The sequence below is a fragment of the Notamacropus eugenii genome, chromosome 6 (genome assembly GCF_028372415.1).
Source record: "Notamacropus eugenii isolate mMacEug1 chromosome 6, mMacEug1.pri_v2, whole genome shotgun sequence".
In the NCBI taxonomy this organism is placed as follows: Eukaryota; Metazoa; Chordata; class Mammalia; order Diprotodontia; family Macropodidae; genus Notamacropus; species Notamacropus eugenii.
The window spans coordinates 200,962,229-200,986,373 of NC_092877.1; the positions used below are offsets into that span (position 1 = coordinate 200,962,229).

The window sequence follows — 24,145 nt, forward strand, 5'->3', positions numbered from 1 at the left end:
GACATTGACTGAGTCACTTAAACCTCCCTTGGCCTCAGACATCACATCTTGTAAAAGAAGGTTGTTGGGGTGGGATTGGACTGTTTTGAAATCTATGTTCCTTAAGACCATTTTTAGGAGGTAGACTTTCCAACATCCTCCTGAACAAAGCCTTGGTGCTGTCTTGTGTCATATTGCTTTCTATGTGATCATAATTCTGCTGATGGTAAAACCCAATTGACAGTGGCAAACAGTAAGATTGTAGAATTTACAGTAGTTAATAAATGAGTGGAAGTGTAAAATAAAGGGTAGAAACAAGTATTTTTTTTAAGGACCTTCTATTTGCCAGGCACTGTTCTACTCATTTTACAGATATCTCATTTGATCCTCACCACAACTCTGGGAGGTAGATGACTGTTATTATCCCTGTTTTTATTAAGTTTATGAAGTTGGGGGAACTGAGGCAGATAAGTCACTTGTCCAGGGTCTCTGAGGCTAGATTTGAACTTGGATCTTTCCAACTCTAAGTTGAATGCTCTGTGTACTGTGTACCTGCCAAACCCTGTTTTTTGGTATGTAAATAATTGATAATGATGTTTTTCATAGTGTTTACTTACAAGGGTCCATTGTCAGGCTTTTCAGGTCATCCAGGATTACAGTTGACCTAATTGATCATCCTAGGAGCTGTGGTATGAAAAAATAGACACATGGTTGTTTCGTGGAAAAGCTCATCATTGCCAAGGGTTGGTCTGAAAAGCCTCTTAGGAATGAGGTGGTTCACATTCCTAGGAATTTGTGTTCAGGGTAGTCATGCCATTATAAGCCCAACTATAGGAAGTTGTCTACAGAATTCTTGGGAGATTTTGGGGGGAATGAAGAGGGAAGAACCTGGTTCTTGGGATCAAGGGCTTATGCTGGGCCCACCCACATAAGCAGGGGGAGGTTGCTAAGTATGAAATGGGCTTCTAAGTTCCAAAATTTAGGGAGATTATACTCCTGAAACCTCCTGTGAGTGAAAGGGCATCTGTTTTAAGACAAACCTCTTTGGTGGGGTAGGAAAGGGTGGTGCTAGCTTTCCTCACAGTAAGTCTAGTTTTAAGCTTTGCACAATCAGGTCATGATAGGTGCCTGGAGCTCCAGCCAGAAGTACAGAGTGATAGTGAGGTAGATTAAATGACTAGATGCCAAACTGTAGGATTCTAAGGTGGAACAGAGAAAGAGAGCTGAACATATTTGGAGGGGCACTCATAGATGGAGAGCTGTGAAAGGGACCTCAGAGTCCATGTAGTCTAACCTCCTCATTTTACCGATTAGAAAACTGAGTGATTTGCTTATTGTCAGACAGATTGTGTCAGGAATGATTTGAACCCAGGCCCTTTGACTCCACAGTCAGCCAAAGGGAAAGAAATAATTACTATTTTCCAGCAAAGGGATCACTTGATATCTTTGTACCCATAAGCCTAATCGAGTGACAGTATCTCCTTAGTAGTTAAAAAGAATGTTCACTAAATGGGAAAGAGTGTTGAAGTGCAATATAATGACATATTCCTCTCCAGTTTGTAACTGATAAAGTTACAATGACTTTTACGTAGTTTTTTTTTAGTAATGAAGGACAGTCACGGGAAGACTCCTGTTATTGATACTGACAGGACAAGAGTTCTTGTGTGGTAGAATAATTCCTTTATAATTGAATTTCCTAAATAAGAAAGGAAGAACTGACATGAGGAAGTCAGGTGGGGAGAAGCCGGGCACACAGTTAAACTTAGATCCTTTCTTTTCCTGTAATGGATGCTATTGCTGATCAAGAGAAAGGTGCGGATTGTTCAAAGGAAACCTGTAACCCAGCAAGGAGAAAAATAAAGAAAAGAAAACCCCAAAGTTCATGTCTTAGTGATTTTAGTCCAGCTGTTACCATCATATATTAGAGACAGTAGCTGAGTTAAAGAGAGGGGGAAAAAAGCAACCCAAACTTTCCTTTCTTGCTTAGTCAAAGGAGTACAGCATTTTGTAAGATGCTTTTCTTTTCCTCTTTAGTAAACAGATGTTGCTAGAACAAAGGGATCAGTTGTAATTTGAGGGATGGTAATTCCCAATTTAATAGTCACTGGGCCCAGTAATTTTTGGTCATGGCTCCTTCGCCTAATGGAAGTCTGAAGTAGAGGATATAATACTGTATAATGATATGCCAGGGACTTAAGCAAAATATCTTCAATGTCGTTTCTTTCCTGGCATGCTCAGTTTATAGCCTCAGAGAAGAATTGTAGTTAGATAGGGTTAGAAAAAAGACAGCAAAGATGGGTTGGTTGCTTCCTGTAAGCTTGATGTAATCTTGTCATCTGTCTGTTTTCTCTGTGCTTTTTACAATGGGCTTTCAGTTTGTTTTTCCTCCCTAGCTACTTGAGAGAAATTTTGTGATTATTGAAAGATCTTTGAGGACCTCAGGAGAAAAAAAAAATCTACATACTGAATACAACTTCCTTATTTTCTAAAATTGTTTTTTCCTAATTCTCATTGTTGAGATATTTAAAGTACCTAATATGGAGTGTTTGGTATTAGTACGTTTTGTGCACAAAAAGTTATTTTAGAATTTACATTTCATGGTCAGCTTATTGCTAATCCACAACCTACCATTTATAAAAAGATATTCTAGATGGGAAAGACTGTATTTATTTAACTTGTTTTGGTATAGTGCTGTAGCTGTAAGGAGACACATTTTAGGCTAGACGAAAGTTATTACATAGTTAAAGGATTATTATAAGGAAAAGAAAGACAAATATCTGGAGGTTGTACCCTTGACAGCCTTTGACTAAGCCACTCTGGGCCATAAGAGTTGGGCTCAGTGGTCTTTGGTATCCCTTTAAGCTTTAGATGTATGATTGCCTGATCAGATCTATGATTTCTCATTTCATTCCCTATAGATCAACACACACACACACACTCTCACACACATGCATGCACACATGTGTGCACATGTACACATGCACACTCATACACACACACACACACACACACACGATTAAGAGCCCCTGGTCTACAGGATGTGCCACAGATTCCTTAAACTAAGCTTGTCCGAAATTGATCTTCTTGCCCCTGATTCTGCTTCCCCATACCTGCTTCCATAACTGAATCTCTACTAGTGGCACCATCATTCATTCAAGTTCCTCATGTTTAAAACCTTGAAACCTCCTATATCCAGTCAGTTACCAAGTCTTACAGATTGTGAATTGCAATATTTCTTTGACTTGAACCTACTTAAACTGTTAGAATAGTCTTAGTGACTCTTCTCATCTTCCTCTGTCCCCTTTGCACTTCTCCATCTCTCTGCTCTTGGATGAACCCTTTTTGTGCCAAGTTTAATGGATTTCCTATTGCTTACTGACTAAGGGCTGACCTCCTTAGCTGAGATTCCAGGCCCTAAACCACCTAAAGTGGCCTTGTCTTTCTACCTTCCTCTCCTGTGAGTGGGTGGGCGCAGGACTCAGTGACCTCTTAAGCCCCTCCTACTTTCACATCTAAGTTTTTGTCATCAGGCCACTCTTCCACATCCCTTTTGCTCCTGTCAGATCAGACTACTGGATATCCGTCATGTTTCCTTTGTGCGTTTACTCATTTTGGTTCCCTAAGCCTAGAAGTAAGGAATGCCTTTCCCTTCCCCATCATCCACTTTTTGAAATCCTTCAGAACATACCTCAAACGCTATCCATTCCATGGAACAAGAGCAGTAATAGCAGTTGATATTTATATAAGGCTTCAACGTTTCCAGAGCATTTTTCTTACACGGTCTCATTTGAGAGCTACAGATATTTAGTAAGCACCTACTCTGGGCCAGTAACATAAAGGCCAAAACAGCCTCAAGGAGTTCACATGCCAAAGAGGAAGACAGCATATCAAAAAACTAAGTATCCTAATAGATGGATAGTTTTAGATCTCTGTTCCACTGTGTGTGCGTGTGAGGGGGTGTGGGGGTGTGTGTGAGTGTGCGTGTGTACATGTGTGCATATGGAATGTGAATTTTAATTGATACTTGTTAAATTCTAAATAAAATAGTGGAAGAAAAAATCAATGGAAAGTCATAGCAAGTTTCTGAGACACTGCAGATGTTACTGTTCACATTTTATAGATGAGGATACTGAGACTCACTTGGATTAAAGGGCTTAATCTCAATTAATGGATCAAGTGACTCATAACAAAGCTAGTGATTAATGCCAGAAAGGAGATTTGAATTGATGCCCTCCCGACTCTAAGTGCCCTTCTCCCCCTCCCAGTTGGGGCCTCCATTTTGGTTCTGTATTTGCTGTTTGAGATGTGTTCTGTTTCTCTTCTCGCCTGTTCTTCGTGATGGGAAGAACTATGTCTATCCCAAATTTTGTATTGTCCCTCATTGCCTAGTACCGTAGTGCTCTGTGGAGCACTTTGGAATTTTGTTCATTGAACTGAATCGCAGGATTTGAATGTGTCCTTTCTTATGTGCCTACATTCCAGGGCATAGATGCTGTGGGATTAAATATTGTTGCCCAGATATTCACAGTCGCTCCATGCAGCTGGTACTCCCTTGCCTAGGGTCACACAGCTAGTAAGTGCTGGATCTTCATGACTTCAGGCACATTTCTGTCCCCTTCGTTGCTCAGATAGGGACATAAATGCATAGGGCTTTTTTGTTCTCCCATCAGTCCTTTTTTCAGTCCGTAATGTTGTAATCCTGGAATTGGGTGACCAAGGTATACATATCTCATATTACATAACATGACTGTTTCAACATTCACGCTGTCTTACATGTTTATTTCTCATCCACTTTTCTTTCTTTTTAATGAAGGTCCGTCTTGATGGTGATCAACTCACGTACCTTCCTATAGCTGAAAAAGCTTTTCTTGCAACTCTGGAGGAACATCTTCAGGCAACACCCAAGATTCCATCGTCTTTGAAAAGCAAGTAGCTGAGGTGTTCATAATTCTGCTTTTCCAGTCAAGGTATTGGAACAATACCTCCTTGGTCGTCATGAGTAGTTTTGAGATCTTGTCACCTTGTTGTGTGTGTGTGTGTGTGTGTGTGTGTGTTCAGTAAAGTTGTGCAGATGACCTGATTTCACTTCTCACTTGTATGTTTATCTCTGTCATAAGCATATGCTATGCTAGATTTTCTTCACTGTTATGCAAGGTATTCAGTATTGCAGTTGTTTCCAGTGAGTCATAAGCCTTTTGTAATTCATGAATGTACAGCATGTGGGGATTTGATATTCTTTACATTTTTCTGAAGATTGACAGGCATGCCATAGTTCCAGAGGAGAGATATGAGAAGACACCCTTGCCCTGCCTTTGTAGAGGCACTTATTTTCTGATTTTTTGGATATATTTATCAATTTTGATTATTTTTTTTCCTCTTCTTATTATATGGGTTGGGTCCCTGGAAGCCAAGGGGAAGGATACTGAGGGAAATTTTAGGGATATAAAAAAGCCACTAAAATATGGATAAAAAATTTAATTAAAAAAATTGCCAAACTTGCATATATTTGATTGATGGTTGAAAATCTGGCACAAAACCTGTCTGCTTCCTAGCTGGTGGCAGTCCTCTGATAGAAGAATTCAATTTGTATAATTTATAGATTTGCAAAAGAAGAGAATCATGGGTGATAGTTGACAAGTTTTTAAGGACCATTTTTTCCAAAAGCATGATAGTTCTTGGAGTTTTTCTCTGCTCCCTTATGCACAGTTTCTAATTTTTATTTTCATTTCCAGATTATTTCCCTCCACCTCTCTCACACCCATTGAGAAGGCAAGAAGGTATACGTGTAAAGTCATATGTAATGTTTCTTAACCTGCCTTAAAATGGTTGGGATGCATTCTGTCTTTTCCCAGCTTTTTCCTACTTTGCACATGTTTGGTGGCCACTCCCTCTTAACCCCAAATGGCATGAGGGAATCCTTCTCTTTGGGCCTCTGGGATACTGGTCTCACTTGTAGATCTAATGCAGGAGATATGGAAAACATGATAATGTTTTTTTATAGATGCAGTGCACTTGTTTAGGGTCTATATTTGCCATTGTTTTTTAGGATGGTCATTCTTCTTAGCCTTAACTGAAAATTTCTTTCTCTCTCTTTGAGGCCATTTCTTCTCAGTTCCCCCTTTGAAATGAAGTCTTCACAATTCTTTCCAGATTTGAGTAAACCTCTCCTTGTTTTCTGACACAGCCTTACTTCCAGCCCTCCTTTTGCTTTTTTTCTGTATTCATTCATTTGCTGTGTCAGCTGAGGTTACTCTTAATGAGTCATCGTAGTGGTCACAGACTCCTTCCTCTCACTGAACTGAAGACTTTATTCTAGTAGGTGAGCCTTTGCTTCCTCATGGAGCGGTTTTCCTGACAAGGTCTTTAGTGCTTTTCTTTCTTGATTTTTTTAAATGATGTTTAAGATGCCTGTTGCTCTGAGGAATCAGTGATCTGATAGGTTGCAGATGATTCTTTCTCCAGTGACAAATAGTGCAGAAAAGTGCTTGTCTCCCAGTGCTAAGGACAAAAGAGATTTGATGGAGTGGCTTCCCTTTGGGAAAGCATTGCTTGTAGAGACTTCTCTTTAAATTTAAGATTTCTTTTAAAAAATATTTCTAGGTAGCTTACTAGAATGATAGCTTTTATTGATGTGCCTTTAATAATAAAGAAATAATAACATGTGAAGGTCCTCCTTGGAAAAAGCGTGCTCCTGGGTTCTCAAGGATTTGGTCTGGGCCCTTAATAACCAAGAATTCTTAAGCACCTGCTGGGTGCTGGCTACTGTGCCAGCTATTGGCAATCCAAAGACATAAAATTGAAGGAATCCCTGCTCATAGATGTGCAAAAATAGATATTTCTTGGTTTTACATTATTATTCACAGCTTTCCTTTGGAAACCAACTCTGCTGGTTTAAATAAATATAATTCAAAGACTTGTTAAAATAGTGCTAAGCATGAGTGACCAGTCCTGGTAATGGTGGCCTATGGGTACAGAACAAATTGTATACCATCAAAAGTTTCTAAGCCTGGAGCAACCCATAACTCTCCAGATTTCCTCTCCACCTCTACCCTAGCAGCCTACTTGGATACCGCAAGATATGAAAGATATAGATAGGAAACTGTAATGCTGGGAAAGTTAATTAGTGTTGGTGGGAGAGTTTGTAGGGATTATTTCACTTAGGAGTATCTGCTGAGTACTCCTTCTTGCTCTCCTCCCCTATAGAATTCTCTTATAACAAAGAAGTACAGTCAAGAAAAAAAATGACATATTTACCATGTCTGGTACATATAGGTAGATAGATAAAACATTTGTTAAGCCCCTGCTCTGTGCCCAACGCAGTGCTGGAAATTTGTACTGAAAATGCAAATGCAAGTAAAAAGAAAGACAGCTTCTGTCTTCAGAAAACTTATGTTCTAGTTGGGGAAGGTAGCATATAAAAAGGAGGTGAGAAATGTCAGGCGGGAGGGAGAGCATGGAGTGTTGGAAGAGAATGGGACTGACATGAGTACTTCCTCAAATGGAATTCTGGGGAGGAATTCACCAAAAAGAAGTAGCAGCCTTGCCAGCTTTGGGAAGTCAGTTGCTGGGATAGAGGTGGAGAAGTGATCTGTGGAGTTATACGTTACTCCAGGGTTGGAGTGGTTTGGTGGGATGCAGTGTGTTCTGTAACCATAGTCCACCACTACTAAGGTTGGTCATGGAGGAAATGATATTTTAACAGATCTTTGAATTAGATTTATAATTTAAACAGATAGAATTGGGTTCTGTAGGAAAAATCTGAGTAATAATGTAGAAGTGCTAAAACAGTGTTAAAACATATATATATAAAATATGTATATATTACGTAGTTCATTTTACGTGGTACTAGTATGTGGAAGAAATTAATGGTAATTTGTGATTAGAGAATGGAAGGAAAATAGGCATAGGATGTATAGCTGGAAAGATGAATCATAGAGATGATCTAGTTCAACCTCTTCTTATTTGAGGAAACTAAGACTCAAAGGTTAAGTGACTTGTATAAGGTCACACAGATAATAAATGGCAAAGCTAAATCTTTATCCCAGGGCCTTTGACTTGAAATCTACTATATCACAATAGGAAAGAGGGAGACCTATTAGGATGTTATGGCTGCATTGTAGTTGAGAGATAATAAGATAGAACCAAAGAAATGGAGAAGTAAAGTTTTAGAGGTAGATATGTAGTATTTGAGAAATGGACATAAAGAGAAATATAATACAAGAAAATGTTGGAATTGTAAGCCTGGGTAATTGTCATTAACACATAAGAAATTGAGCAGATTTTTTGGGGGCGGGGGGTGTAAGATGATTAGTTTGATATCTCTAAATTTTCAAGTTTTCAAGTAGCATGGTATATATTTTAAGGTTTTTTTTCCCCTGCTTACCTCTCATCTTTTCTAATTCAAATGAGTTTTTGGTTGTGTTTTGTTGTGTTTAATTTTATTTTTCTGACCTGTCAGTTTGGATACTCAATCATTTTTAGTAGCTTAAAAATGGTTAGAATAGTTTAATTGACATAATTAGCTTGTTTTTATGTTTAACAGGAGTGTATTGGCCTAAACTTCTTACATCAAAGAAAAAAAGATTTGAAATTAAACAAAATAATTGGGGCTAGAGTTTAAAGAAAAATTTAAAACTATGAAACTATTAGAGGAGAAGTAATGAAGATACTAATATTTTATTGCCACTCCCAAAGCCCCCTAAAAAAAATACCCAAACATCCTATTTTACAAAAAGCCTTTGACTGTTTTATTCCCTGAAATGAGTTTTAACCAGCATCATATCATGGTGGACATCGTGGGGACCTGCTGGCCAGTTTTTTTCGAAAGCTGTAGCTGACATCTGGTTTTCTTCAGACAATTGAGTTCCCTTGGAATTTTAAAGAATTTTCCTAACTCCTCACTCCTCCCCCCCCCAAAAAAACCCATCACCCTAATTCCCAACCCCTTAATGAAGATGAGTTTAAAAGAATCTTTTAAATAATACCCACTTAAATGCCCTTTGTAAAGTAGATCCTTTAAGCTAGCTCATTTCTAGCCAAAAATAAAATGTTTGCCAAGAATTTAAAGATTTCTTTCTCATCCATTTTCTTTCATCAGAAAAAATCTTTCCATTTTTGGTCATAGTTTCCTTCCAAGGACATGTTCATTTTTCATTTGAAATGGAAGCAGTATTTCTCTACTCTCCCACCTCTCTCCTCAGTTGAAATAGCCTCTTATGATTTGATAAGCATCCCAAGGTTGTGGATCTGATCTAGGCTAGTTTTGTTGCTATAAAACTTAACTAATAGCTTCACTGTCTCTTACTATTTATCTCCATTGTAATGAAAACCCTTGATAAATTAGAGAACTAGACATCAGGATTAAGGAAGAGTAGCAAATGTATAGGCTCTAAAGCTCTGCTGTGTCTAAATTGTGAATGTCTAAGACATAAGAGGTACGTACTCTTTATTTTATATCTCCCTTTATTGAGTGAAAGTGTTTGAGGTGAAAGGGACCATTGAGACTATCCATTCCCAGTTCTATAACTTTATATCAGATATTGTGCAGTGTGTAACACAGTAGGTGCTTAATTCTACCAGCTTGGCTTTTTTCCCCAGTGGAAAAACCTGGTTAGGCCTGGGGCTTTGGGAACCTAAATTTTATAAACCTTTTGGGAAAGATTGCGTATAATATTTTCATAATTGCAGTATATTTTTTATCACTTAAATCTTATTCAGTCTCATTAGTTTATGCTTTTTTGCTTGTGTTTGTCATGTATCTTTCCCTCTTCCTCCCCAACGGTGTATTACATATTACGTTTGCATGTTGGTGTTATAATACATTTGTATTTCAGTTGTGTCCAGTCCTGTTTGGGGTGTTCTTAGCAAAGATAACCCCTGGAATGATTTGCCATTTCTTCCTCCAGCTCATTTTACAGATGAGAAGACAGAGGCAAACAGGGTTAAGTGACCTGTCCGGGGTCACACAGCTAGTAAGTGTCTGAAGCCAAATTTGAACTCAGTCTTTCTGACTCCAGACCTGACTGCCTACTATGTACTTAATAAATGTCAGTCAGTAAGCAGTTATTAAGTGCTGACTGTGTGCAAACATTGTGCTAAGTGTTTGGGATACAGAAAGAGGCAAAAGGGGCCCTGAGAACTCAGTAATCTAATGAGTTAGATGAATAGCATTCTAAAGAATTTTCTTCCTTTACCCTGTTTTGATCTATCAATTTTCTTAGCTGAATCATTTTCCTTGCACAGCTAATAAATGTCTGAGGTCAGATTTGAATTCAGGAAAGTGAATCTTTCTGATCCCAGGCCCAGCACTCTATCCATTGCACTACCTGGCTGCCCTGATCTGTTTCTACTTTCTTTGCTTACTGATAAATTCCATCCTTTGGGAGGTGAATGAACTATGCTGTTTCTATGTCCTCTAGGATAAAAGATTTAGACACTTCACCAGCTTGTGCTGGGAACGTGAACAATAAGAAAAACCGCAGATTTGCAGGCGGACAATCTGAGTTTGATTTCCAGCTCTGCCAGTTACTATCTCTGTAATTTTGGGCAAATCAGAGAACTTTTCTGGGTCTCAGTTTCCTCATCTGGAAAATAAGGACAGTGGACTAGATGATCTGTTGAATTCCTTTCCGGGTCTAAATCATTTGACTGCTCTGGCTAAAATTACAGGGGTTTTTCTGTAGCTTAGAGGGCAGGATCTAGAAGCCAGGTGAGTGGGAGAAAGAAGTCGCCCCTGTGCTGATTTTGAATCTTAAGCATTATCTGTATCATCTTTCTGGAAAGGCTGAGAATGTTTGTAATTTTATTCACACGTAAGTATCTTCTGGTATGCTCCCACCAGTTGAACTCCATCTATAGCTGTGTATTTTATAGAGCAGGGGTGGGGAACCTTGGCCTGGAGGCCTGTGAATGCAAACTTCACGTGTGGCCCTCTAGGTCCTCAAGTGCAGCCATTCTTCTTCTAGGAAGTTTGGATTCCATCAAAGAGCTACATTTGAGAACCTGAGGGCCACATGTGGCCTCCAGGCCAAGGCTCCCCACCCCTGCTATTTAACACTGGTTCTCCAAGTGTGGTCTGGTGACCCTTGGGAGTTCACAGGACCCTTTCAGAAGGCCCACAAGGTCAGAACCATTTCCCATAATAACGCTAGACATTTTAATGTCCAATATGCTGAATTTCAATAGAGACAGTGTACATAAAGAGAAGCTCTTTAGAGTGTAACAGGGTCCTGAGACCCAACTGCATGTGAGCCACTTCCTAATTAATTTGTTTTTGCCTATTCTGTTGGAATAATCTCCTGATTTATCTCCAGTCTCCTCTTCATCCTCTCTTCACCACTTCTTATTTGCTGTTCCTAAAATACAAAGTTAACCTTGATACAACCCTGACTCGGAAAGTTTCAGAAGGGCCTTTTTAGTGTTTGGATCAAATAGAAAGTCCTCTCTGGCATTTCTGGCTTTTTGCAGTCTGGCTTATTGACATATATTACTCTCCTTTCTATCCTCTATTTTTTAGCCAAACTGGCTTCCTTACTGTTTCCTATATGTGCGTTTTATCTCCTTATCTGATTAAGTGCCCACTATGTACCCCAGGCACTACGTATACAAAGAGACGAAAGACAGTCCCTGCCCTCATGGTGCTAACAACCTAATAGGAGAGCAACAAAGCAATGTGTAAATAAATCACATACAGGAAAAACATGTATAGAAAATAATTGAGAGAGAAGGTGCTTGAATAAAGAGGGGTTGGGCGGTACTTCTTGGAGAAGATCCTATGTTAGTTCAGACTAGAAGGAAGCCAGGGAAGCCAGTAGGAAGATGGGAGAAGAGCGCTAAAGGCACACCTGAAATATGTACACCATCCTCACCTCTCTTGGTAGCATCCCCAGCTTCCTTCAACATTTAGCTTACATACCACATCCTATATAACACCTTATCTCCCTAAACTAATTCTCTCCCCAGGAATTACTTTGATTTATTCTTTAATATTTCAAATTTATTTTGTATTTTTCAAATTTCATTGATTTATTTCATATTTATTGATCTGTCTTCATGTGTGTTTTTTTTCTAGTAGAATGTAAGGACCTAGTTACTAAATATTTTTTGAAGCAGTGAATGATCATAAACTATTAATCCATTGACCCATTTCCTTTAAAGCCATATTCTTTCATTGCTATATTTCAGGGAAGTGATTTACTTAGAGTTCATGTTCCTAATTTCAAAACCCAAATCAAAACACAAAAAAATCTTTTGAATATTGATAAAAATAACACAAAATTCTGGCTGTGTATAAGAATGAGTTTGTGGCACAACAGAATTTTTCTCCTTCCCCCTTAAATATCAATTTACTGCCACATGCATTCTTCTTCTCAGTCTTTGTAAGATTATCCTGGTGCCTTCAACCGTGGTCCAGAAAACTGAAACAATTATTTAGACTCATCTCTGCCACCATCATACTGTTCAATCCCCATATCTTCCCTTGCAAAGAAACTGTCAGTAGTTCTCCTGAGTCCTACAGACTTGAGAGTCTTTGGAGATTATTTGAGGGAGGTGGGGAGGATAGGTGTGCTGCTTCTGGTAACATTGTCTATTCTTGCTCCTGAATGGGTGGAGTCAGTGTACAAGGTTCAGTCTGGTCAATCTTTGAGGCATATCTCTGCTCCATGATTCAGGAAGACCTATTTCCCCATTACCCATGAACAAGTGTCTGTCCTTGTCGAAAGGGAGGCTTTAGTCCCAGGAATTCTTCTTTTGGCTGGGGCCAGTAAAGTCTTTTCTTGCACCCCTCAGAGGCTCTGATTCCTTACTGGTCTTGTTATGAGTCATTATTATTATTTTTCATTCTTCCATTTATGTAGTGACAACTAAAATGTTATTTGTTATAATTTATTGTTATTGTTAGCCTTTAATTTTCAGCAGCCCTCACTGTGATCAGAATCATAAGGGAAGTAGCTGTACTTCAGGATTTGCCCTGTCTGGGTCCTAGGAGAATTCTGCACTGGATGAATTAAGGGTTCCATGAGGAAAATATTGATGCCATTGATAGTTTTCCTGTGGAATATTAAATATGAATTATGGAGATAATAGAAATGTTTATTTCATGTGGCAAATTTCCAGGACAAAATTACTAAATTAATTCAGTTCTTTTGTCTTCAAAAGATTTTTTCTTCCTGTTTTTTCTCCAGAGTTTTCCATACCTCCATATCATCTGGATAAGCACTTTCAGGTTAGATCACTATATTTCAAGCCTAACATGGGCCAATGTAAGTTAGTTTGGGAAACTGGAGAAGAAGGCACCTGAAAGAAAATAAAAGTGGGTTTTATTGTCATTGTAGGCTTATTTGAGAATTGTAAAATTTGTTTGGTAAAAGGTAAGGGGAAGTGGATGATATCTGGAGGGAGTGGGGGAGGGTAACAACTATCTATTAAGTGCCTGTTATGTCTAATTTGATCTTCCCAATAACCCTGGGAGCTAGATGCTCTTAATATCGCCATTTTACAGTTAGGGAAACTGAGACAGACAGCAGTTAAGTGACTTCCTCATGGTCACACAGCTAGTTGAATGTCAGAACTTGCATTTGGTCTCATGTCTTCCTCACTTCAGATGTGTCTCTGCATCTGCTTCACCACCTAGTTGCTACTCAGTATAGGCCAATGGGACTTGACTTTTCTTGGGAAAATTTTAGAATGGATCATTAAAGAGTTGTTTAATAAACATCTCTAAAAGCAATCCATTATTACAGAAGAATTTCATCAAGAACAGGTTATGTCAGACTCTTATTTCCTTTTTATGACAGATTTATTATATTACTCGATCAGAGCTAAGCTGAATATCTCACTTAGATTTTAGCAAAGCACTTAATAAAATATTTCATATTGTACCCATAAAAAAGAAGGAGCAATGTGGATGGGACTGTGATACAGTTGGATGGATTTGGATCTGGTTGAATGACTAGACTCAAGAGAAATAATTAATGGCTCAGTTCAGCCTGGCATAATTTCTCCCCGAATTGTACTGCTTAAGGTATTTCTTTTCGGCCCTTTATAATTTAACATTTTTTATCAGTGCCTTAGATGAAGACACAGACGGCATGCTTTTCAGATTTTCAGATCAAACAAACTAGTGTGGGGAGCGGGTAGCTTTAGGGAGTAGTCAGTACCATCAGCACTGAAACATTTCTAGCAGATAGAACATAGGTATAGCTGTGGTTTTTTTTTTTTCCTGATATACCTTGCTCTCTTGTGGAACCCACTGGATGACTGTATCAGTCTTGAATTCAGGAGAGAGAAATATAAAGTTTTATATCTGGTTTCAGAAAATCAATTTCATAAATTCAAGATGAGGGGATAGCATGGTTGGGTAGCAGTTTATTTGAAAACTGTCTGGGGCTTTAGTGGATTATAAACTCAATAGGAGTCAGTATTGTCATATAGAATCCATAAAAGCTACTGAGATGTCTTGAGTTGCATTGAGAGACAGAGCAAGAAGGCGGTAGTCCCCGCAGTACGCTGCTCTTTTCAGACTTCATCTGAAGTACAGTGTTAAATTCTTCTACCCTAGGTTAGAGAGGACATTGATAAGCTAGAAAATTCAGAGGAGGAAGACAGCGATGTTCAAAGGTGAAGGAATTAGGGATATTTAGCCTGGAAGGCTGGGGGGTTTGGGGAGCAGAATGTTAAAGCTGTTTTCAGGGTTTTGAAGGACTTTACTGTGAAGTGGGGATTAGACTTGCTTTCTGTTCCTCAGAAGGCAAAGTCAAGAGCAGTGGGTGGAAGCTAGAGAAAGGTGGATTTTAGGTACGTCATCAAGGGGTGAACAGAGGACAAGGAGGGAACGTTCGTAGTTTTTGTTTTACTTGGTTCTGACTCTTCATGACTCCATTGGGTGGTGTTTTTTGGGGGGGAGGCAAAGATAATGAATGGTTTGCCATTTTCTTCTCCAGCTCATTTTTTAGATGAGGAAACTGAGGCAAACTGGGTTAAGTGATTTTTCCAGGGTCACATAGCTAGTAAGTGTCTGAGGTCAGATTTGAACTCTGGAAGATGAGTCTTCTTGACTCTCTGTCCAACATTCTCTATCCAGTGTGCCACCTAGCTGCCCCTCTTATTTTTTAGTACTTTAATAATTATTTCTTTAAAAACTCCTTTCAAGTCAATATGAAATTTGAATACAGGTCTTCTATGGCAACTCTAATGATCTGTTGGCACCTGGGAGGAAGGGGAGAGGGGAAGAGGGAGGAGAGAGAGAGAGAGAGAGAGAGAGAGAGAGAGAGAGAGAGAGAGAGATTGATTGTGACTTGTGAAGAGTGTTTTCAGGTGGCATTTATACATATGGGATAGATTGAGTGAAAAATAGATAGAATGAAAACTTCTGGTATTTATCTTTTTAATTCAAAGCAATGGTGATTTATTCTCATGGAGATAAATGAACAGCTGTAAAATGGTGTGTGGGGGGGAGGGATTATACACATACATATATTTCACTTATAAACCTGGGGGTATTCTTTGATGACTACGCATAGCCTCAGTGGTAAGAGTGGCTGTGCCGAGAGGCACGTAGGCGTTCACCCCCCAAAATTCTTAAAACTGCACTAAGACTTTTGGCATACCCAAAGGTAGAGACCTTTTCTAACCAGGCAACTCATAAGTGTTCGGACAACAGGGCCACCATGCCTTTTTTCTTCTTGTGGTGTCCCTATGCTGCTCCCCCTAGTTTTGGCAGGTCACTGAATGGAGCTCCTTGGGACTGTTCATCACAGCTCAGCTCCCAGCAGCTAGGGCTGACCCTCTTCCTAAATCACCGTAATTATGGTCCTCAAACCAACCTCTTGCCTTAAGTCTTGACTTGTTTTCTAGAGAATATGACCTGCTTTTCAAAGAGCCACCATGAATATGGATAAATGATGACTAGCCAACTGCTAGCAGACTTCTCATTCTTTCATTAAAAAATAAGTTTATCATATTTAGTTTTTAAGAAACAAGTGTTTTTTTCCACATTTTTAATTTATTTTAAATTTATGGAATAACAAGCATTTCTATAAGATAGCATAATAAAGTAATAAAAAGTAGCAAGTATTTAAAAAAATTAATCTTTCCCAATTTTTGTAATTTGAGATTACCAAAAAAATAAAGAAAATGAGTTAGTGATAGCTTTTGGTCTTAAAAAAATCAAGATATGCTTACCTTCTCAGTAGGGATGAGTGGGGAGGGAGGGAGGGAGGGAGAGAAATTGGAACTCAAAGTTTTAGGAACGAATGTTGAGAATTGTTGTTTTTGCATGCAACTGGGAAATAAGAAATACAGATAATGGGGTATAGAAACTTATCTTGCCCCACAAAAAAAGAGAGAAGATGGGAATAAGGGAAAGGGGAGGGATGTGATAGAAGGGAGGGCAGATTGGGGAAAGGGTTAATCAGAAGTTAATTTTGGGGTGGGGGGAGAAATGAGGAGAAAATTTGGAACTCAAAATTTTGTGGAAATGAATGCCGAAAACTAAAAATAAATAAACATTAAAAAAATCAAGATAACATAGAGAGTTCTGATATAAATTATTCAGTCCTTTTAATGATGGTCAGACATTGCCTAACGCAGAGGATATATGGTTGCTGTGTGATTGTGGTTCCTAGAACATCTCAATCTCTGAAGAAGCAGTGTTGTGGGTAACGAAAGGATACATGGGGATGCATGCATGGCAGTAGGTTGTATATGTCCAGTTATTTCCTCTGTGGTAGGAGTGGCACTAGAGATATGATCCAGGTAGAAAGGATAACAAAGTCAGGGGTTATGCTGATACCCACCAAATGTGAAAAGACTTAGACCAGCCATTCTGAAACTTTGTAGTCTCAGAATTCCTTTACACTTTTAAAAATTATTGAGGACTTCCAAGAGCTTTTGTTTATATGAGTTATATTGATACTATGTTAGATATTAAAGCTGATAAATGTTTAAAATGTTTATTAACCTGTCATCATAATAATAACACCATTACAGGTTAGCATGAATAACTTTTTTAAAACTAAAAAAAAATCCACGAGAGTGGCATTGTTTTACACATTACAATATTTTTGCAAATCTTTTTAATGTCTAGCTTCAAAGAAGATAGCTGGATGCTCATATTTGCTTCTGCATTCAGTCTGTTGCAGTATACTATTTTGGTTGAAGTACTTGAAGAAAAAGGAGAAGTAATTTACTAGGCAAATAATGTCTTTCTCAGTATTATTGTAAAAGTAGCTTTAACCTCATAGATGTTTTAAAAGTGCCTCAGGTACCCCCAGTCAGCTGTGGACCACACTTTAAGAGTCACTGACATAGATAAAAGCCCCAGCATGTCGTTGAGACTTTCTGTGGAGAATCAGTAAGAGAATTTGTACTGGAATTGTGCAGGATGAGAAATATGGAAAGGACACAGTCCATATTAATGGAAGGAGTCTCACGACAATGAGATCGTGGCTCCATTGAATCTTCTCCATTCCTCAGACCCTAACCTTTCTTCTTCTGTCATGTCTGTTTCCTTGTAAAATTCTTTCAACTTCATCCTTAGTGTTTTTAATATTCCTCTTATTTTCAGACAACCTCATCTCTTTTTGCCATTGCTCATTTATAATAAATATGGCAAAAAATGCCCCATGAAAAACCCCACGTAGGAGGGACTTTGCCTGGACTTATTTCCATCAATCCCACTTTCCCTTTTATTGTAGCTTTTGGTGTTGTTTTTATTCTCCCTATTAGATGAATAAACTCCTTTAGTTGGAGACCAATGTAGTATTTCTCATTTACTCAGAACCCAGTGCAGTGGCGTACATGTAGGAAGTGCTTTGTTGAGTTTGTTTAATTGATGATTAAATTCTTAATTATTAATGTTTTCATCTGTATGAGATATGATTTCATTTTTGCTAGGGATTTTTGTTTAAGTATATCTGCCTACCTTGACTGGTCAGTAATATAGTAAATGTTTTTGTCTTTTTAATAACTGACAAATTAGGAAATAAGGGCAAGTTTTCTGGAAAGATGTAAGCATGATAGGATCTAGAAGAGTCACCATCTCCCAAATATTCCAGTAAGCTCTAAAAACTCACCAGAAGGAGCAGTGATGAAGAAAGTCAAAGAAAAATGGTTGAAGTATGATTCCTTTTCTTGTCCAGGACTGTACCAGAAAGATGGCCAGAAAATGTGAGAGGCTGTGCATTCGTACAAGCTCAGACCGGACCTGAGTACACCCCAGGAGATCAGGCCAGACCCATAGCTGGGCAGCCCAGGACTTTTGCAGCCCACATCTGAAAAAGGACCAGGGCATACCTCAGAAGTAAAGTGCTTTATGCTTTCAGAAGGCGAGCTACCTATGTAATTTATGGCATCTCATCAGCATCTGTCAGTCACAGCAAAGGATGGAACCAACTCTGGGTTCAGTAAAGGGACTAGGGACAAAACCTAAGGTTAGCCATTAGGAGAATCTGAGCCCAAGCTCAGGAATTCCTAGAGAAGATGCTAATAGCATCCAGGGGCCCAGATAGGATCTGCCCACACCATCCGAAAGAATAGGAAGGAACAGAGCTCAGCTCAAGAACAAGGTCTGAATCTAGAAGCTGAGACTGGAGATAGAGGAAACAGAAGAAAATGCCAAGTACAGTAAATATGATGGTTTGAGAGGAGTCTAAAAAGCAAACCCCTAAAAAGAACAACTCTGCAAGTCTAAGTAGAGCCTTAAAGAAAAGGATGACTTGGTAACAAGGACCATAAGAGAGCCTGGATTAAATGAATTAACAAGATACAAAATGCAATTTTAAATGAAATGAAAGCTGTAGAGGAACGAATGTGGATGAGTAATAGCTCAGAACAGAAGGTGGTAAATGTTACCCAAGAAATGAATTCCCTGATAATTAGAAAATAATGATTCCATGAGACAAGAAATATTTAAAAGTTTGAAAAAAATAGAACATCTAAGACATCTTAAAAAGGAATTAATGGAATTCTCTCCCTCCTCATCTCTTAAGCTACAGGTCCCAACTTCACCAAGAGGTCTCTCCCAGCCTTTCTTAATGTTACTGCCTTCTTCCTGAGAGGCTCTCCACTTTACCCTGCATATATCCCGTTTGCAGGTTGGCTCCCCAACTAGACTGAACTCCTTGAGAACAGCAATTGCCTTTTTCTTTCTCACTATCCCCAGTGGTTAATGCAGAGAAGGAGCTAAGCTGTCAACCATAGAACAAGTAATACAGGGAGTCTTGTGCCTTTCTTCGTATCCCCAGTGCTGAGCACAGTGACTGGCACCTTGTAGGGGCTTCATAAATGCTTGTTGACTGACCAGAGGGGGGCCATGGTTTCAACTATATAGGAAGAAAACTTACATATCAAGAGATGTAGAGGGTGTTCAAGATATTTGGGAGTGAGGCAGAAATGAACCAAAATTAGAACTAAAGTGGAAAGCAGAAAAAAATGTGATATAAGGCTCAAGAAATAGTATAGATAGGTTATGTATTTAAATTTAATAAATTCCTTATTCTTTTTTTAAATTAAGTTTTATGATACCTTTTATTTTTATGTAATAGCCATTTCTGGATCCAGCCCCTGTTGCGACCCCCATACTGAAACCTCCCTTGTAACAAAGAAAACCTAGTTCAGGAAACCACTTTATGAAAGTGCTTTGTGACCAGGTCTGACAGTGTTTGTTATGTTTTGTCCTAGTGGTATCTCACACCTCTAAAGACGGGGAGGTGTGACATAATCTGTTCTCTAGAGTGGATTTTGGTTTCTCAGGTACTCAGCCTTTTTTGTGTGTGTGATCTTTTCATTTGTGTGGTCATTTTTTAGTTCTGGTTGTTTCCTTATATCAGACCATATGAATTTTCATGTTTCTCTTAACTCTTTAAATCAGGCATTGCATAATTGCTGTACAATACTGTTCCATTCTATTCAGTGTATCCAGTTATTTCCCAATCAACGGGTACTCAATTTATTTTCAGTTTTTTAAACTCCCTGTCCCTCCCACTTCTCCCCAACCTGTTGAGAAAGCAAGAGTAACAAAAGCCTTTATAAATATGTATCGACAAGCAAAACAAATTCCTACATAAGCCAGATCTGTCTCTCTAATCTATAAACGTGTTTATGTGTGTACGTATACAGACACATGTATATATACACTCAAACACATATTGTTTGAACTTCATTTTTGAAAAGGACCAATGATATCACTGGGATATATTGACTTCTGTATGAATTGGATTTAAGTGAGGCAGAGTTGCGTAAAGTTGTCAGCCTCACTCTTTTCCTGAGCCATCAAAGTTCAGTGATGACAAAAGTCAAGATGACTGAAGATGGTCTGGGATGCAGTGAATGACCTAGGTGTCTTCTATGCCTGACTAAACAGGCCTTCATGCCTTTTACAACAAATTGTTCTCATTTGTCCATTCTACCAGAGAAAGCCTTCACGTGCTTGGGATAAGTGCCCCCCTGACTCACCAGCTGGTTTGAGGCCCATCAGTTACCCTCAACCTGGTTCAGCCTGTCTCCCAAGATGGTTTACTGGGGTGTGGCCATGCTACAGCTTCTTGGAACTCCGGGTGAATCAGGTATACACCAAAGGTGAATGAGCAGCTCTGAAAACATACATATACAAGCGTGCATACACACATGCATGTGTATATACATGTTAACTGTGTGCATATGTATTTACATGTACCTATACACACGTGTACTATAGGCCTATCACCTGCCAGGAAGTGGGTATCATGGTTCATCATTAGTCCTCTGGAATCTTGGTTGTTATTCAAAGTCCCTAAATCTTTCTGTTGTTTGCCTTTACGATATGTAGTTCTTGTATAAATTGTCCTCCTATTTTCTTTTCTTTCACTCTGTATCAATTCATACAAGTCTCCTCTGGTTTCTGTGAAACCATCCTTGTCATCATTTCCTATGGTACAATAATAGTCTTCCATTACATTTATATACCATAACTTGTTCAACCATTTCCCAATTGATAGATACCCCCTTTCAATTAGGATTACTTTCTGTCATAGTTTCTTTATTTTCACAATAGAAAATAATTTCATGGATTAGGAACTTAACATGGTTGATTTCTGGACTACAAAAAACTGTTCTGAAATGTATTTAAAATACTAAACATCATCTGCATTCCAAAATTGATCATTAAATCATAAAGTCAGACTTGATGTTTATGGGAAATTCTGTCACCTCACTTAAATTCATGCCAGATCTTGACCTTATCAGCTTGTAATTGGGAGTGGATATTTGAATAAAAATGAAAAACAGCATATTCATGTGCTGGACATGAAGAGGTAGAATTGACTTGTGATCTTCGATAATATCTTAATCTTTGCTGGTGGGTTTGAAATGTTATTTCATATTTGTAGAGGAGGGAGGACTAAAAGCCCATTTGGAAACTAAAAATAAGTAGCCCCCTTTTAATAAATACCCTTAAATAGAACAGAACATTTATACAGAAAAGCAAACAATTGAGAAATGGCACAGTCTTTGTTGGAGTTTGGTTGAGTCGGTTAAAATTATAGTCTTCCTGTGGCTTGTATAATGACTTACAGTTTATTTTTAGTAGATGCTGTTCTGTTTACTTAAAGTACCATACTTGCTTGAGCTGGGCTTTACTTGTACTATACTCTGATGAATTTTCATTTTTATCTGTACATTTAATGATATGAATGGCATAATTTAGCAAAAAAACCCTTTCAAACGTTACACAGAGTTCACATTTCTTCCCTTGGCTAAGCTTGGTGGCGAGGTAGAATGCGAGACCTGGATTCAGGAAGACCTGAGTTTGTATTCAACCCTAGATACCTACTAGCTGTGTTATCCTGATCGAGTTGCTTAACCTCTTTTTGCCTCTGTTTTCTCTGCTGTAAAATGAGAATAATTATAGCACCTGCCTCTCAGGGTTGAGGTGAGGATCAAGTGAGGTCATCGTTACAAAGTATTCACCACAGTGCCTGATACATGGAAGGCAATTAATAAATGTTTATTCCTTCTCCCCTGTCACTCCCTCCTTATATTTTTCTGTTTAACAGGAAAAATTGTTCATTTTGATACTGAGAGAAATGTTATTCTTTGGGAAAAAGTATCCAGAAGAACCTGCTATCGTTGTCCCATGATTAATTTTGCTCCATGTTTCTAAAAGAGGACTATCACTTAGTCCATGGGACCTCTGTGTTCATTTTCTACTATGTAAATCATAAAATGTGAAACTATGTAATTACTGAAAAGCAAATAGTGTTTTATTAAAAACCATGAAAACATTTTGTTTGGTACACAAATGTGACAATATGGAGGTGATTTAAATATAATTTAAGTTGAAAATTTTTTCTGATATTATGCTTTAGACTTTATATAATTAGACCTTATAAAATGATATCTTATTAAAAATTAACCTTTCATTCAGAAAAGAAATGGTCAAATTTCGTGTCACTGTCCATTCTGATGAACATCCATTCAATTGCTTTTCTATATTTTATCGGTAACAACAAGAAAAAATGGTTAGGGTTCTATTGATTGAAAGGCAGGGCAATTAAAAGATAAAAGCCCCATTTCTCTTCCTATGGGAGGGCTCTAGATATTTATGAGAAAGTGTGATTTTTCTTTTCTGCGTGTGTGTGTGTATGTGTGTATGTGTATAACTAGCCTGCATAGAGAACTATAGATTTTACCAAAACTTCACATTTGTTATCTCGCTTAATCTCCACAGCAGTCTTGAGAGACAGAGGCTGTTATCATTCCCATTTTACAGATGATGAAATTGAGCCCAAGAAAGTTTATCCAACTTTCCCAGGGCCATTCAGCTAGTAAATGCCTCAGAATTTGAACTCAGGTCTTCTTGACTGAAAGTCTAGCACTCTGTTTGCTAAGCTACCCACCTACTTCAGACAGCAGAGGTTTGATCTTAGGGTCAGTCTATTAAGACAGATTTACTGATTTCCTTTCCACCAAGTTTCTCCCTTTGTCATGGGAAATGGCCCATGTAAATTAAAGAAGCACCTGATAGGTCTGATTCTACCTTTTTTTTTTTTAAAGGATCACCTGTAAAATAGAATGTTGTTGAATTGGAATCGAATCCTTTTTACAGGGAGTTTTAAAACACACGTGTATAGCCTAAAATCTAGAGGAACAACTAAAAATGGGGAAAATGAACTCAGTGCAGTTTTACCAGGTAAAGGTGACACATGCTGAATTAGTCTGCAGTCAATAGAAACCCCTATAAGAGTCTTTCTTTTCCCAAGGAATTTGCTGAGCACTAGTCGGGTTCTTCTGACTTGTGCTCTTTTCATGAACATCCTTGCTCTCTAGTTCTGTATCATTCCATAAAAGTGAATTCCTTTGTTTTCTTTGTTTCACGTTGTTCAATTGTATAATAGTATGTTCATAAATCACAGTTTTTTAAACCAGTTTCTCAGCTGGATAGCCACTGTGTTCACTTTCCTTTGCTACAGAAACATGCTACTATGAATATTTTGATATATATGAGGTATTTCTTTTGGTTTTGGACTTCTTGGCATGTATGTACTATTAGATTTCCATTGTCAAGGGGGATGATAGTTCAGTGACTTTCCTTGAGTAATTCCAAATTGTTTTCTAGAAAGGTCGGGCCAAATCACAGCTCTCTCAGTAATGTATTTGGATATTTGTCTTCCCATAGTTTCTTTAGCATTTCTTTTTTTAGTCTTTTCCAGTTTGAGACAACATAATCAGTTTTCCTTTCCCCTTTGGTAAATAAGACAGTCTTATCAGTCTGATATTATCCCATCTAGGTATGCTTTATCTTTTTTCCCTTTATTTAAAAAAAATGTATTATAAACGCTGCATTAAACTCAATACAACCAGTAAAATTTCCTGGTATCACCATTTACATTTAAATTAATTTCAGTAGATGGAGTAACATAAAAGGTTTTTATTTCCTTCTAAAACTGTTAGGATTCTTTGTTTTTACTCTTGTAAGATTGTGGTAAAGGTGAATTTTTCTGTTTGTTTTTTCATTTTGCTTTGCATTATGTAGTTTTCATTTATGATTTCTTGAAATATATCTCTGGAAAACTCGACTTTGATAAAGCCCATTGTGATTCATATGGAGGTACTGGACTCTGCCTTTAAACCCAAATCTCTCTGGCTTTCACTGATTGGCTAGTAGTAGGCTCTAGACCAGGCTTTACTT

At 38.1% G+C, this 24,145-nt stretch overlaps 1 protein-coding gene across 8 annotated transcripts in view; it reads left to right on the forward strand.

Moving 5' to 3' along the window:
- The window catches only part of NCK2 (NCK adaptor protein 2), a 184,939-nt gene that overhangs the window by 54,731 nt on the left and 106,063 nt on the right, over nt 1-24,145 (forward strand). For 6 of the 8 annotated variants that reach the window (XM_072621766.1, XM_072621763.1, XM_072621769.1 and 3 more), the window contains one exon: nt 4,793-4,946. The gene's annotated coding sequence lies outside the window, so the exon portion shown is untranslated. Of the gene's footprint in view, nt 1-4,792; nt 4,947-5,711; nt 5,757-24,145 lie in introns of all 8 variants that reach the window. The other 2 variants (XM_072621768.1, XM_072621770.1) reach the window with 1 other exon arrangement.